At 41.0% G+C, this 14,302-nt stretch overlaps 1 non-coding gene across 1 annotated transcript; it reads right to left on the bottom strand.

Moving 5' to 3' along the window:
- Positions 1-1,325: 1,325 nt before the first annotated feature.
- Positions 1,326-1,431, bottom strand: LOC122035513. The gene has a single exon (XR_006127062.1). It is a non-coding gene; the product is annotated as a small nucleolar RNA R71 (small nucleolar RNA).
- Between the last annotated feature and the right edge of the window lie 12,871 nt (positions 1,432-14,302).

Genomic DNA, 14,302 nt, shown 5'->3' with positions numbered 1-14,302 from the left:
TGCCGTAGAGCATATTGACCAAGGTGCCCTAGTGACAGGGGTAACCATTTCCGGATGTCTGGGATATTCCCTTAAAAGGAGAAACAATCCCTTAGGAATTACTACTCTAGTAGAATGAGTGCTCTAGATCGTATACCTGAGGGGCCCTAGTGACAAGGGTAATCCATTCATGGACGTCTAGGACATTCTCTTGAAAGGAGAGCCAATTTCTCTATAAGGAAGTAGGAAACCTTACCAAATCTCTATCTTTATCCTTATTGTTATTTACTAGACATGTATTCCTGTGATCTACCGAGGTGCCCTCGTGACAGGGGTTAACCGTTACAGGATTTCACAAGAATCGTCTCTATTCGATACTTAGGGATATTGACCAATTTAACTTCCTACAAGATCATGGACATAGAGGGTAGAAACTAAGCAATCTATGTAATATCTCCTAGTATTATAATGAAACCGAAATCCTAGAATCCATCTCCCAAAGCTCATTCCCTCCAAGATCAATTCTCTCTCTCTCTCCTCTCTCTCTTCATCTCAACCTTGTTTCCCTCTCTTTAATCATACTCGTTAGTTCGTAAGCGTCAAAGCCAACTTTCGCCCGTCTAGATAACTTACTTTGTGACATCTCTAGTGCTTAATCAATAGTCCCTATGATTCGACAATCTTATATATTACTGTCGACGAATCCATGCACTTGCGAAATTGTAACAAGTTTTTGGCGCCGTTGCCGGAGACTATTTTTTATTAACATTAGTTGATTAGCATATGAGTTACCCTAGACATTTTTTCTTTTTTCCTTTGCATTTTCTTTCTTGTTTTCATTATGCACTTTCTTTCTTGCATTTTAAATTTTGCATTTTCTTCATTGCTTTTCATATACCATTTTATTTCTTGTCTTTAATTCTTCATTTTTGTTCTTTTCTCATAATTTTTTTTAAATACCATGAGCACTAACATGTCAAGCAGGTCCTTAAGAGATTTCTTTGCACCCATTTCTGCAAGATTTTTATCTCCCATTGTGCAACCTCATATTGAAGCAGAAAGTTTTCAACTAGACCCAGAGTTAATTCTCATGATACAAGGTCACAAATTTGGAGGAGAAATATCAAAAATTCCTTATATACATCTTGGGACATTTATAAAACTTTGTGATATGGTGAATTGTGAAGGAGTGTCAGCAGATGCAGTTCGATTGATGGCATTTCCTTTTAGCATCAAGGATAAAACAAGGACTTGGTTATATTCTCTCCGTCCTCAAAACATCACAAGTTGGGAACAATTGGAGAAGCAATTTCTGAATCATTTTTTTCCTCCAAGTAGAACGATTTATATGAGGAATTGCATCACAAATTTTGCTCAGGCATATGGAGAATCATTATTTGAAGCATAGAACAGATTCAAGAGTTTACAAAGACAGTGTCCTCATCATGGTTTGGAAAAATGGCTAACCCTTCATATATTCTATAGGGAAATTTCTTTCTCAGATAAGTATTTGTTAGATTCATCAGCTGAAAGTTCTTTTATGGACAAGAGTGTAGATGAAGCATATATATTAATTGATCAAGTGACATTGAACCTCCATGAATGGTCGAACGAAAGTTGGATGGAATCTCCCTCAGAAATTCAAGAAGTACAAGTCATATATACAAGAGAACCTGTCAAACAAAATACAATTCAACCATCCAAGAGTTTTGAAATCCACAAGTCACAAAATGAGGAGTTCAAACATTTGGGGGCGAAGATTGATAGCATTGTTTTAAAATGATTCAAACAAGATCCTCCTCCTACACAGACAGTGTCTAGTGAACAGTGTAATAATTTTAAGTTGAGAAGTGGCAAGAATCATGAAGAACTACTGAAGAAGGATTTGTTTAGAATTGAGGAGAAGAACAATAGAAGATCTCAAGAACTCAGTTTCATTACTCCAGGAAGTTCTCAAAGGCCACAAGTACCTTTCCTTCAATGATTGATCACACCTACACTAGATAAGCAAGTTGGACCTCCTCCACAAGCTCAAAAGGAATATGGGAAAAAGGAAGTACCTTTCCCAAGACCTTCACTAAAGGTTCCTTTTCCACAAAGGCTAGTGAGGGTCAATGAAAATGAAGAATTTGGCAAATTCTGTGACACTAATATGGTTGAGTGTAGATTTCTGGATGTATATGAAGATGAGGACTCTTCAGATGAGGATTGTGATGATAATATAGTGGATAACAAGTTTTCAGATTTACCTTCTAGGTTTACAGGGTGTTATGATGAAATTCAATTTTCAGATGATAAATGTGATGTGGTAGATTAACTTAAAATTGCAATGAAGTTAGTGAGACTCCTATAGATGATTCTCCCACTGAGGATATTGATGTTGATTTATTTTTTGATGCTTGTGTTGATGATGATGTTATGAAAGGAAGTGTAAGGAGCTGTGTTGTGGAAGCAGCATCTCAAGAATCACCTCCTTTATCCACACAACCTTCTGAGATTATGAGAGTTGCAAGCATTGAACATGTGTGTGGACCAATGTGTAGGGACTTGCGCAATAGAAGCAAAGCCCCAAGAATCACCACTTTTAGAGGCACCACTACTTGAGCTAGAGCTAGAGCTAATACAAGATTCAGAAGTCACATCCACACGTTTAGAACTTTCAGGTATCTCTCAGCAAAGCAAGGTTAGTATCTCTTGTGATCTTTCGGAAAATTTCATAGATGTACCAATAGTAGATTTTGATGGATGTGATTCAATTTGTGATACATATTCAGTTCATCTTAATAAGGTTCTAGTTCTATCTAATATATCATGCTTGAGAGAGGTATGTTTTTCTTTTGGGTGTGCAGATTTTCAAGAGACCAATAATTGGAAGCTCATACTGAACCATCTTTGACCACCTGAAAGAACTTCAAAGAAGACGAAAATAGAGAGAGTTATACGTTACTCTGTAGCTCCTTTGATGAAAGCTCTCTCCATAATAAGAGCCCTTGGTAGGAGGGTGTTGAAATATTTTACCCCTCCAAGAGCGAGATTTTGATGAATTTAATGAGGTGGTCGAGCTAATGACCTTAAACAAGCGCTTCTTGGGAGGCAACCCAAGTTCAATCTTGTTTTCATTCATATTTTTAGTTGTTTTCTAGTTTCATTTCTTTCCTCATAATAAGCATGTATCCTCTACTTAATTTTTGTTGTCAATTTTCTTTTATAGGACTCAAAGATTAGGAGGAGTGTAATTACATGATGGAGAAGTTAATAACATGGGCATTTGGCACACATCATTTGGCAACTTCTCTTACTTTTAATCTCCTCCACAATATTTTTTATTTTCATTAGGACAATGAAAAGTTTAAGTCTGGGGGATGCATTAGATGATGCATTTGGTTTAGTTTAGTTTTTTGTTTATTTCTTTTGCATAATAAAATTTTCCTAGTTGCATCATTCATCACATCATGATTGTTTGTTCCTTAATGCAAAATACTAGCACGTTTCATCTAGATATTTATTTTGTGTGATTTGGTATGCTAGTATGCCTATTGATCTTTATTTTCCTATCCATAGTAGCATGAAAAGAGCATTGTTATTACTAGAAGAATTTGAATGTTGGTCTAGTTTTAGTATCTCTTCACATTATGCTTGACTTTGATAGTAGATATTTTTGAAAATAGTCATGATTCATAGAACCAGACTAGTACTCTTGCCTCTATGGTGACTTCTCAACTACATTTTGGTTACTAGATAAATTCAGATCATGTAAGCTCATTTGGAAAAATCAATCCCAAAAAAAAAATGATGAAAGTTTGTTCAAGTTTGATACTTTGCAAACAATAAAAAAAAAGAAAAGAAGAAAAAAAATAAGGGATAAAAAATAGTTATCATGAGTGGAAACTAGTAATTCACCTCTTTGAGTCCGAGTCAGGTTACTGGGGAAATGAATGCTATGTTTCTCTTGATACTGTGTATTCTTTTGAGACCTTGTGTAAATGATACATATCATTTTTGAATGGAACGAACATTGCGTGTGGCAAGTAAGTAACTATCGCTGGAAGTATGAGGAACACGGTTAAATGAAAAATTAACTATGCTTAGAGATCGTTACTTGAAAAAGTTAAGCCACTTATTACACTGAGCACAGAGAACTTCTACTTAGGCCACACTTAAATAATCTTTGTATATTCTCATCAATGAAACTATATGATAGGTTTATATTGATTCATAGGGATTATTGTTAGTTAGAGCCCTAGAGGCAATCATTTGATGATTGTATTATGTACTTGTTGTATTATATTCTTATATAAATAAAGGCATTTATTTTTTGTTATTATACTTACTTGTATTGGTGCCAAATAAACTAAGTATAATAGCGTCCTTGAGTAGAAGGTTCTCACCTATATCAATCGGTTAGTTGAACCGATAGTGAGATGATATAGGGAACACTACTTTTAATCATTCCTAGTCGAGTATTAACATTTAGGGACAATGTTAATGCAATAAGACTAGCATGTAGGTCAACTCGATGACTTGATCTCACAAGTCATGGATATAGAGATATCAAGTTGACACATGGGTATGCATTGGAGAATCTATACTAAATGACCCGCCATGAGAAAGTATCATGGATCATTATATGAGTGTCATATACTTTCTCATATGGCTATTAATATGACTACTAGTCCTTGGACCTGAAGTCACCATGGATCCCTACATAAGGAGTTATGTACTTTGGTTTCGTCAAACGTCACCCGTAACTGGGTGGACTATAAAGGCAATTACTGGGTATGTAACGAATTATGTAGAGGGATGTGAGTGATGTAGATGGGATCTATCCCTCCAATATGACGGGAGCGACATCGATATTCTTGATAGAGTGAGACCACGAAGTGCATGACCATGCCCAAATGAGTCAATATGAGATATTGAGCTCATTTGATTTAGTGAGTCTACTTGGAGATCAAGATTTAGATTGGTCAGAGGATGACATGGTCTATGCCTCACATTGATCAATCTAGATGTCTAGGATAGAAGGACACTTGTCATATATTGTGAGGAGTCACAATTAGTAGGCACAAGGTGATGTTGGATCTCAACATTCTTGTAACTTGGGTAGTAATGATGTGTTGCTAGATACCGCTCATTACTTATGTTCCTAAATGGGTTTAGGGGCATTGCCAACGTTACAAGAACCTATAGGGTCACACACTAAGGATAATTAGATGGAGATTAGGTTCATATGATGAACCAAGAGGATTAGATTCATGTGATGAATCAAATTGGATTAAGAGTAATCCTAATTGGGCTAATTGAGTTGGACTCAAGTTGATTCATGTGTTCAATGAGTCTAATTTAGATTATGACTCATTGAATCAATTTAATTAAATGAATTAGATTCATTATATTAAATTGGCTTGAATTAAATGGTTGGATTAGATCAACCATGAGAGAGATTAAGTCAAGTTTGACTTGACTTGAGAGGAAGAGGAAGAGTCAAGTTTGACTTGATTTTATGGCACATCTTTTGTGACTTGGCATTAAGTGGCCAATGATGATGTGCCACATCATCATAGTTAACACAAGTGTGTGCCACCTAATGGAGGTTACAAATTCCATTTGCTTTAATGTGGCCGGCCACATTAATGAGAGGAGTTACACTTTGTTGTGGCCGGCCACTAAGGGGAATGAATGGGATTCATTTTCATTCAAGGCATTTTGGATTCTATCTTCTTCCTTGCTCTCTCTTCTTGCTCTCCCTTTCCTCATCTTGCCGAGACCTTCTTGGAGTGCTAGCACACTCTAAGGTTCTCCCTCCATCGATTTGTTCGTGTGGATACGCATAGAGAGTTGTCTACCTTGACAACTTGAGATCCGACATCTCCTTGGACGATCAGGACTCGCGAAGGGCACGCAACGAGGGTAAAACTCTTTAACATATAGTTCTAGTATAGATCTATAGGTTGGTAAACTCGTACTCATATTTTCCGAAAGTTTTATTCTTCGCACGGATCCGGTGGCGGGGTTTCGGGGTTTTCGCTACGCTAAAAAGCCGTTTTCGCGGCCCGAAAAACCCAACAGTGGTATCAGAGCCACGTGTGAAGACTTGTATGGGTTTTGTTTGTAGTTTTATGAAAAATATAGATTCTGTAACATTCTGTAATTTTAAGTATTTTATGGTTTTTATGGGTAATTTTCTCGTAGAAGCGAAGCACAAGTGTTTCGACACATGTAGGCTTCGACTACTGAGAAGATTTTTCCGAAACGGTAAGGTTTGGCCCCAAAACTTTTTGGGACAGTGGGATAAGGCGCTGTAGGATCGCAAAGGAACCCTCGCGATGGTTAGATCGCGGGTAGGGGCGCTGTCCCTGGCCCCGCAAGGTGATTCGTTCCGCGATTGCGTCCGAAAACCGCTAAACAGGACCGCCGGGAAATTTTACTCGTAAAAATTAGTATTAAAATTAAAGAAAATTATGGAAATTACATAATTTAGAATTATGTATAATTTGTGATAGTCATGACCCAAAAAGACCCAATCTGATTGGATTTATGTTGTAATTCATATTACGGCCTGCGCGCCGTCATTTGTGTTGTGTGTGATGTATATTTGATACGTGACCTGCGTGTCGTGCCTTTCTCCATTTATTCTTGTTGTAAATTAGTTTAGACTCGAATGTAACTCGAGTTTCAAAAATGTAATGTACAAAATTGGAGCCGTGGAAGGTCCACTCGAGACGGAGTTACGAGGAGGGCACGAGCAACACAAGGTGGTCAAAGGGAGGAGCTTGAGAAGATGTTGACCCTAGGTTGACCATCTGAACTTCTCATTGGCTTGAGAAGATCGTAGTAGGTCCATGACTAATCACAAATTAATTTAATTAATTGCTTGTGTGTATGTGATGCATGATTAGTAATTAATTAGTGCCTAACGATTAGATTAGATCTAAATCGTGTACAAGATGCACCCTCTCGATTAGATTAGATCTCAATCGCATCAACTCTAATGCCTACTGTGCCGTGATACCTATCACTACCTCGATCACATGTGTTGTTGAATCTGCCAAAGCAAAGCAACACATATTATCTTGGTAGGGTACGGAGGGACAATCTTGGTCCCGCTTATCAACGCATGGGCGAGTACAAACTCAATTAGATTGAGTATTCCTAGTTAACTCGGTTGGATCGAGTACAACTATTGGCATTCTTCCAACGGTTGGAAAGATAGGACATAAATCACATTTATATTAATTCTTGGGCGTATTAACCAAAGCTAACTCAAGTTTTAATATAACTACAGATAATGATCCTATAAACAAGAGTTGCATAGAGATGTAATTGGTAAATCGTTACCTACCGATCATACTAAATCTTGGGCGTATTAGCCAAAGCTAACTCAAGGGTTAGTATGATGTGGATCTTGTCCCACATGAAATATAGAATTCAGTGGGAGCATCATTTAGTTAAAGGCTTAATTAAATGATTTAAAAAATATGATATTTATTTTCTACATTTTTCTGTTGTAGATAACCATGACGTCGAATACGAACTCTTTCTCCCTGCGTTCTGTCCTTGAGAAGGACAAGCTCAACGGAGCAAATTTCCTGGACTGGTACAGGAACTTGAGAATAGTTCTCACCCAGGAACGTAAACTGTACGTCCATTCCGGAGGCTCCTCCTGCTAATGCCCCGAGAGCTGACAAAGATGCTTATAAGAAGCATCAAGATGACGCATTAGATGTGTCCTGTCTAATGCTCGCGACCATGAACTCTGAGCTTCAGAAGCAACACGAGTTGATGGGCGCTTACGATATGGTTGAACATCTTCGTCAACTATATCAAGGAAAAGCGAGGCATGAGAGATTTGAGATCTCAAGGGCACTATTTCAGTGCAAGATGTCAGATGGGGCTCCCGTAGGCCCATATGTACTCAAAATGATTGGGTACATAGAAAACCTACAGAGGTTGGGATTCCCGCTTGGCCAAGAGCTGGCCATTGACCTGATCTTGCAATCCTTGTCGGATAGCTATAGTCAGTTCGTTCTAAACTACAATATGAACGAAATTGACAAGCTACTGCCCGAGCTGCTTAGCATGTTAAGAACTGCTGAGCTGAACCTTAAGAAGGCAAAGCCCCACTCTGTTTTGATGGTTCAGAAACACAAGGGCAAGGGCAAGCCCAAAGACAAAGGAAAGTCCCAAGCCAAGGGTAAAGGCAAGGCATTGAAGCCTAAAGGAGGGGTCGCCAAGGATGCTACCTGCTTCCACTGCGGTCAGACCGGACACTGGAAGAGGAATTGCAAGGTGTAACTGGAAGATCTTAAGAAGAAGCGAAGTGAGACTTCCACTTCAGGTATATATATTATAGAAGTCAATCTATCTATTTCTTCATCATGGGTATTAGATACCGGATGTGCATCTCACATTTGTACTAATGTGCAGGCGCTGAGAAATAGCAGGGCATTGACGAAGGGCGAGGTGGACCTACGCGTAGGCAATGGAGCACGGGTTGCTGCTGTTGCTGTAGGGACTTATTTTCTATCTCTGCCCTCTGGGCTTGTATTAGAGTTGGATGATTGTTGTTATGTGCCTGCATTAACTAAAAACATAATTTCAGTTTCTTGTTTGGACAACAAAGGTTTCTCTTTAATAATTAAGGACAAATGTTGTTCTGTTTATTTAAAAGATATGTTCTATTGTAGTGCACCTCTGATGAACGGACTCTACATTCTAGACCTTGAAAGCCCTATCTATAACATAAATACCAAGAGGTTCAAGTCAAATGACTTGAATCAAACCTATCTCTGGCACTGTCGCTTAGGTCATATAAATGACAAGCGCTTATCCCAGCTCCATAAGGATGATTTGCTGGACTCATTTGATTTTTAATCTTATGAGACGTGTGAGTTATGCCTACTAGGTAAGATGACCAAGACTCCCTTTAGTGGGCACAGTGAGAGAGCGACTGACTTGTTAGGTCTTATACATAGTGATGTATATGGCCCTTTCAATATCACTGCTAGAGGTGGTTATAGGTACTTCATCACATTTACTGATGACTTCAATAGATATGGTTATGTGTACTTGATGACACATAAGTCAGAATCCTTTGAAAAGTTCAAAGAATTCAAGAATGAAGTACAGAACCAGCTTGACAAGAGTATTAAGATACTTCGATCAGATCGAGGTGGAGAATACCTTAGCCATGATTTTCGTGACTATCTAGCTGAGTGTGGGATTCTATCCCAACTCACTCATCCTGGAACACCACAGTGGAATGGTGTATCCGAAAGGAGGAATCCTACCCTATTAGATATGGTACGATCTATGATGAGTCACACAGATCTTCCGTCATTCCTTTGGGGCTATGCTCTAGATACGGCAGCTTTTATACTCAACCGAGTTCCATCCAAGGCCGTGATAAAGACACCATATAGGATATGGACTGGGAGAGATGCCCAGGTGTGTTTTATGAGGATTTGGGGTTGTGAGGCTTACGTTAGACGTCAAGTCTTAGACAAATTAGGACCCAAATCTGACAAGTGCTACTTTATTAGATATCCCAAGGAAACTAAGGGATATTACTTCTATATTCCCAGTCAGCACAAGGTAGTTATGGCAAAGACTTTGTTTCTAGAAAGACTAGTGGGAGCACGTTCGATCTTGAAGAAGTTCAAGATGCGAACAATAGCACTGAAGCCTCGATGGAAGTTGAACTGGAACCACAAAGTGTTGTGGATGATGTTGTTCCACAAGGAGTTGAGGAACAACAACCAGTTCAAGTAGACATACCTCTTCGCAGGTCTGATAGGGTAAGTCGTCAGCCTGAGAGATACTCATTTCTCTTATCTGACCATGATGACGTTGTGCTCATAGAGGATGAGCCTACCACCTATCAGGAAGCTGTGATGAGACCAGATTCCGAGAAATGGCTAGAGGCCATGAGATCCGAGATGAAATCCATGTACACCAACCAAGTATGGACTTTGGTTGATCCACCTGAAGGGGTAAAACCCATTAGGTGTAAGTGGGTCTTTAAGAGAAAGACTGAAATGGATGGACTTATCTATAAGGGTCGCTTGGTAGCTAAAGGTTTCAAGCAGATTCATGGTATTGACTATGATGAAACCTTTTCGCCAGTAGCGATGTTTAAGTCCATTTAGATCATGCTTGCTATTGCAGCATACCATGACTATGAGATATGGCAGATGGATGTCAAAACCACGTTTCTGAATGGAAACCTGCTCGAGGATGTGTATATGACACAACCTGAGGGTTTTGTAGATCCACAGCATACTAGCAGAGTATACAAGCTGCATAGGTCCATTTATGGACTAAAGCAAGCTTCTCGGAGCTGGAATCTTCGATTCGATGATGCAATCAAACAGTTTGGTTTCATCAAGAACGTAGATGAGCCTTGTGTCTACAAGAAGGTTGTAGGGGATATAGTTGTCTTTCTCATATTGTATGTGGATGACATACTACTCATTGGGAAGGACATCCCTTTGCTTCAGTCTGTCAAGACCTGGCTAGGGAGTTGCTTCTCAATGAAGGACTTAGGTGTGGCATCCCGCATTCTAGGGATACAGATCTATAGAGATAGATCTAAGAGATTGCTTGGCCTAAGTTAGAGTACATATATTGACAAGGTACTCCTTCGGTTTTCCATGCAGAACTCCAAGAAGGGATTTCTGCCGATGTCACATGGCGTGAGTCTTTCGAAGACTCAAGGTCCCTCTTCTAGAGAGGAGAGAGACCGCATGGATCAGATCCCTTATGCCTCAGCCATAGGATCTATCATGTACGCCATGCTATGTACTTGACCTGGTGTCTCGTATGCTTTGAGCATGATGAGCAGATACCAGTCAGATCCAGGTGAAAGTCACTGGATAGCGGTCAAGAATATTCTTAAGTACTTAAAAAGGACAAAAGAATATTTCTTGATATATGGAGGCAAAGATGAGCTAGCTATAAAGGGTTACAGTGATGCCAGCTTCCAGACCGATCAGAATGATTATCGATCGCAGTCAGGGTTCGTATTTAGCATAAATGGTGGTGCTGTGAGCTGAAAGAGTTCGAAGCAGGACACAGTAGCTGATTCTACGATAGAGGCCGAGTACATTGCTGCATCAGAGGCAGCAAAGGAGGCAGTTTGGATCCGCAAGTTCATCATTGAACTTGGGGTGGTGCCCAGTATCGTTGACCCTATTAAGCTCTGTTGTGACAACAATGGAGCTATAGCACAGGCGAAGGAACCACCCTCACACCAGCGGACCAAACATATACTACGGCGCTTCCATCTCATTCGAGAGATTATCGAGAGAGGAGCTGTGAAGATTTGCAGAGTACCTACAGAGGCTAACATCACAGATCCCTTGACCAAGGCTTTGGCACAGAGGAAGCATGATGGTCACACGAGGTCATTGGGGCTTAGAGCCCACACTGATTGGCACTAGTGCTAGTGGGAGATTGTTAGTTAGAGCCCTAGAGCCAATCATTTGATGATTGTATTATGTACTTGTTGTATCATATTCTTATATAAATAAAGACATTTGTTTTTGGTTATTATACTTAATTGTATTGGTGCCAAATAAACTAAATATAATAGCGTCCTTGAGTAGAAGGTTCTCACCTATATCAATCGGTTAATTGAACCGATAGTGAGATGATATAGGGAACACTACTCTTAATCATTCCTAGTCGAGTATTAACATTCAGGGACAATGTTAATGCAATAATACTAGCATGTAGGTCAACTCGATGACTTGATCTCACAAGTCATGGATATAGAGATATCAAGTTGACACATGGGTATGTATTGGAGAATGTATACTGAATGACCCGCCATGAGAAAGTATCATGGATCGTTATATGAGTGTCATATACTTTCTCATGTGCCTATTAGTATGACTACTAGTCCTTGGACCTGAAGTCACCATGGATCCTTACATAAGGAGTTATGTACTTTGGTTTCGTCAAACGTCACCCGTAACTGGGTGGACTATAAAGGCGATTACTAGGTATGTAATTGTTGGTGAAACCTTAGGTCAAGGTTGACCTGGTTGACCCGACTCGAGTTGACCTGACTCGAGTTGTATTTTGATGTTTGACGAAAATAGAAGAGTTGTATGTTGATGGAAGATTGTTAGTGCAACCTTGGTCAAGGTTGACCTGGTTGACCCGAGGTGAGTTGACCTGACTCGGAAAAGTCCAAGCAGGGAGCTTGGCACGGGAAAAGTCCAAGTATGGAGACTTGGCACGGAGAAGTCCAAGTATGGAAACTTGGCATGGGAAGTCGGAGAGGGCTCGGTAGCTCGTTCTCCGGACTGAGGTCAAAGAGGGCTCGGGAGCTCGTTCTCTGGACCGGATGGAAGTCGGAGAGGGCTCGGTAGCTCGTTCTCCGAACTGTGGTCAGAGAGGGCTCGGTAGCTCGTTCTCTGGACCGGATGTGAAAGTGAAAGTCCTGGTGAGTGAAGCCAGGCAATGAGAAAGTCCTGGTGAGTGAAGCCAGACAGTTGGAAAGTCCTGGTGAGTGAAGCCAGGTGAAAATCCTAGTAAGTGAAGCTAGGTGAAAGTCCTGGTGAGTGAAGCCGGGCAAGGGAAAATCCAGATGGATCAAGGGTGATCGGACATCTGGTGTTGAGAGGGTCAAGTAGGTCAAGGGAGTGACCGGATACTTGACACGAAGAGAAAAGTCCAAGTGGGTCAAAGGGATTGACCGGACACTTGGTGGTGAGTCTTAGCAGGTCAAGGGAGTGACCAGATGCTAAGCATGAGATACCAATAGGTCAAGGTTGACCGGATATTGGTTTGGAAGGCGTGGAACTTGGTTTGGGAAAAAACCAAGCTCTGGATCGGTCTGCAGACCGATCCAGTGATACGTTTGTGTATCTGATCGGTCTGGTGACCAATCAGATAACAAACAGAAGGCGATCATGGTTCTGTGGGCTTACTGATCGGTCTGGGGACCGATCAGCATGGAGCCTGATCGGTCCCCGGGACCGACGCTACCACCTGAGGTGGGATCGGTCCAGGGACCGATCAGATTCCACACAGAGAGTTGGGCAACTCTCTGTGAAGCCTTCTGATCGGTCTGGGGACCGATCAGCACAGGGCCTGATCGGTCCCCACGACCGATCAGGCAAGGCCCAGACCGATCAGGGTGAAGCCTGATCGGTCTGGATCTAGCCGTTGTGAGTAACAACGGCTAGGTTCTGCGTCTTCTGTCTTCGTTGCAGGTTCTTCGCAGGCACAGGTAATATAAAGAGGTCGAGGGCTACAGGGCTGAGGGACTCTCTTCTTCCTCTCCTTCTTCTAGCTTGCTGCTGCTTGCGATCTGAGCTTTGTTTGAGCTCTCCCCAGTAAGCTTCGTGTGAGCTTCCAGTCGACGGTCAGCTGCTGCTGTTGTCCGAGAAGTTGTTGCTTCACAGGCAGTCGACGAGAAGGCGAGTTAGTGTTTGTACATTGTTCTTGTCTTTCTACTTGTATTTCTTGTACTCCTTCTTGTTGTTGCAAGTTATTGTGGCGAGGTTTCTCCACCCACAAGGAGTATATATTAGCCGGTTCTCCGGGGACTCATCCACCGACGGATTGATAGGCTTCGTCCACCTTACGGACACGCCGAGGAGTAGGAGTATCATCTCTGAACCTCGTTACATCGCTGCGTCTAAGGTTTGATCATCTTCGTTTCATTTCTATTTAGTTATTTCCGCTGCGCTAACCCTAATCGTAGGAAGAAACGCGAAGATTTGGGGTCGGCTATTCACACCCCCCTCTCTAGCTGTGATCATCGGTCCTAACAAGTGGTATCAGAGCCAGGTTGCTCTTCGTCGGATTAACACCCGGGGGAGCACAAGCTAGAGAATGGATCGACTCGGAGAAGACATCACGTTTCCACCATTCTACGAGTGCTGCGACTTCGCGTATTGGAAGGTAAGAATGAGGTATTTTCTTATGACTAACCTTGAAAATTGGAGTTGTGTTCAATTAGGTTTCAAGTCTCCGATGGACAAGAAAGGAGAAACCCTAGAGAAGAAGGAGTGGACCAAGGAGCAAATCTACCAATCAACCATCAATGATGAGGTAACGAAAATCATTGAATTTTCTTTACCTAATGACATTTTGTGTAGAATAGGTGGTTACAACAACGCCAAGGAGTTGTGGAATAACTTGGCCAAGTTTCATGAGGAGAGCTCCACTTCAAGCCATGAAGAGGAGTCAAGTGAGCCAAGGAGCTCATTTCATGGAGGAATGGATTTAGAAGTTGAGGGCCACTCAACATCTAAAGAAGAAGAGGAGAAGAGTTCTTCTTCAAGTTCGGAGCAAGAAGAAGAAGCGT

Source organism: Zingiber officinale, chromosome 11B (assembly GCF_018446385.1).
Source record: "Zingiber officinale cultivar Zhangliang chromosome 11B, Zo_v1.1, whole genome shotgun sequence".
Classification (NCBI taxonomy): domain Eukaryota; kingdom Viridiplantae; phylum Streptophyta; class Magnoliopsida; order Zingiberales; family Zingiberaceae; genus Zingiber; species Zingiber officinale.
Note: the sequence above shows the minus strand (reverse complement) of the source record. Positions and strands in the feature narration are given on the sequence as shown.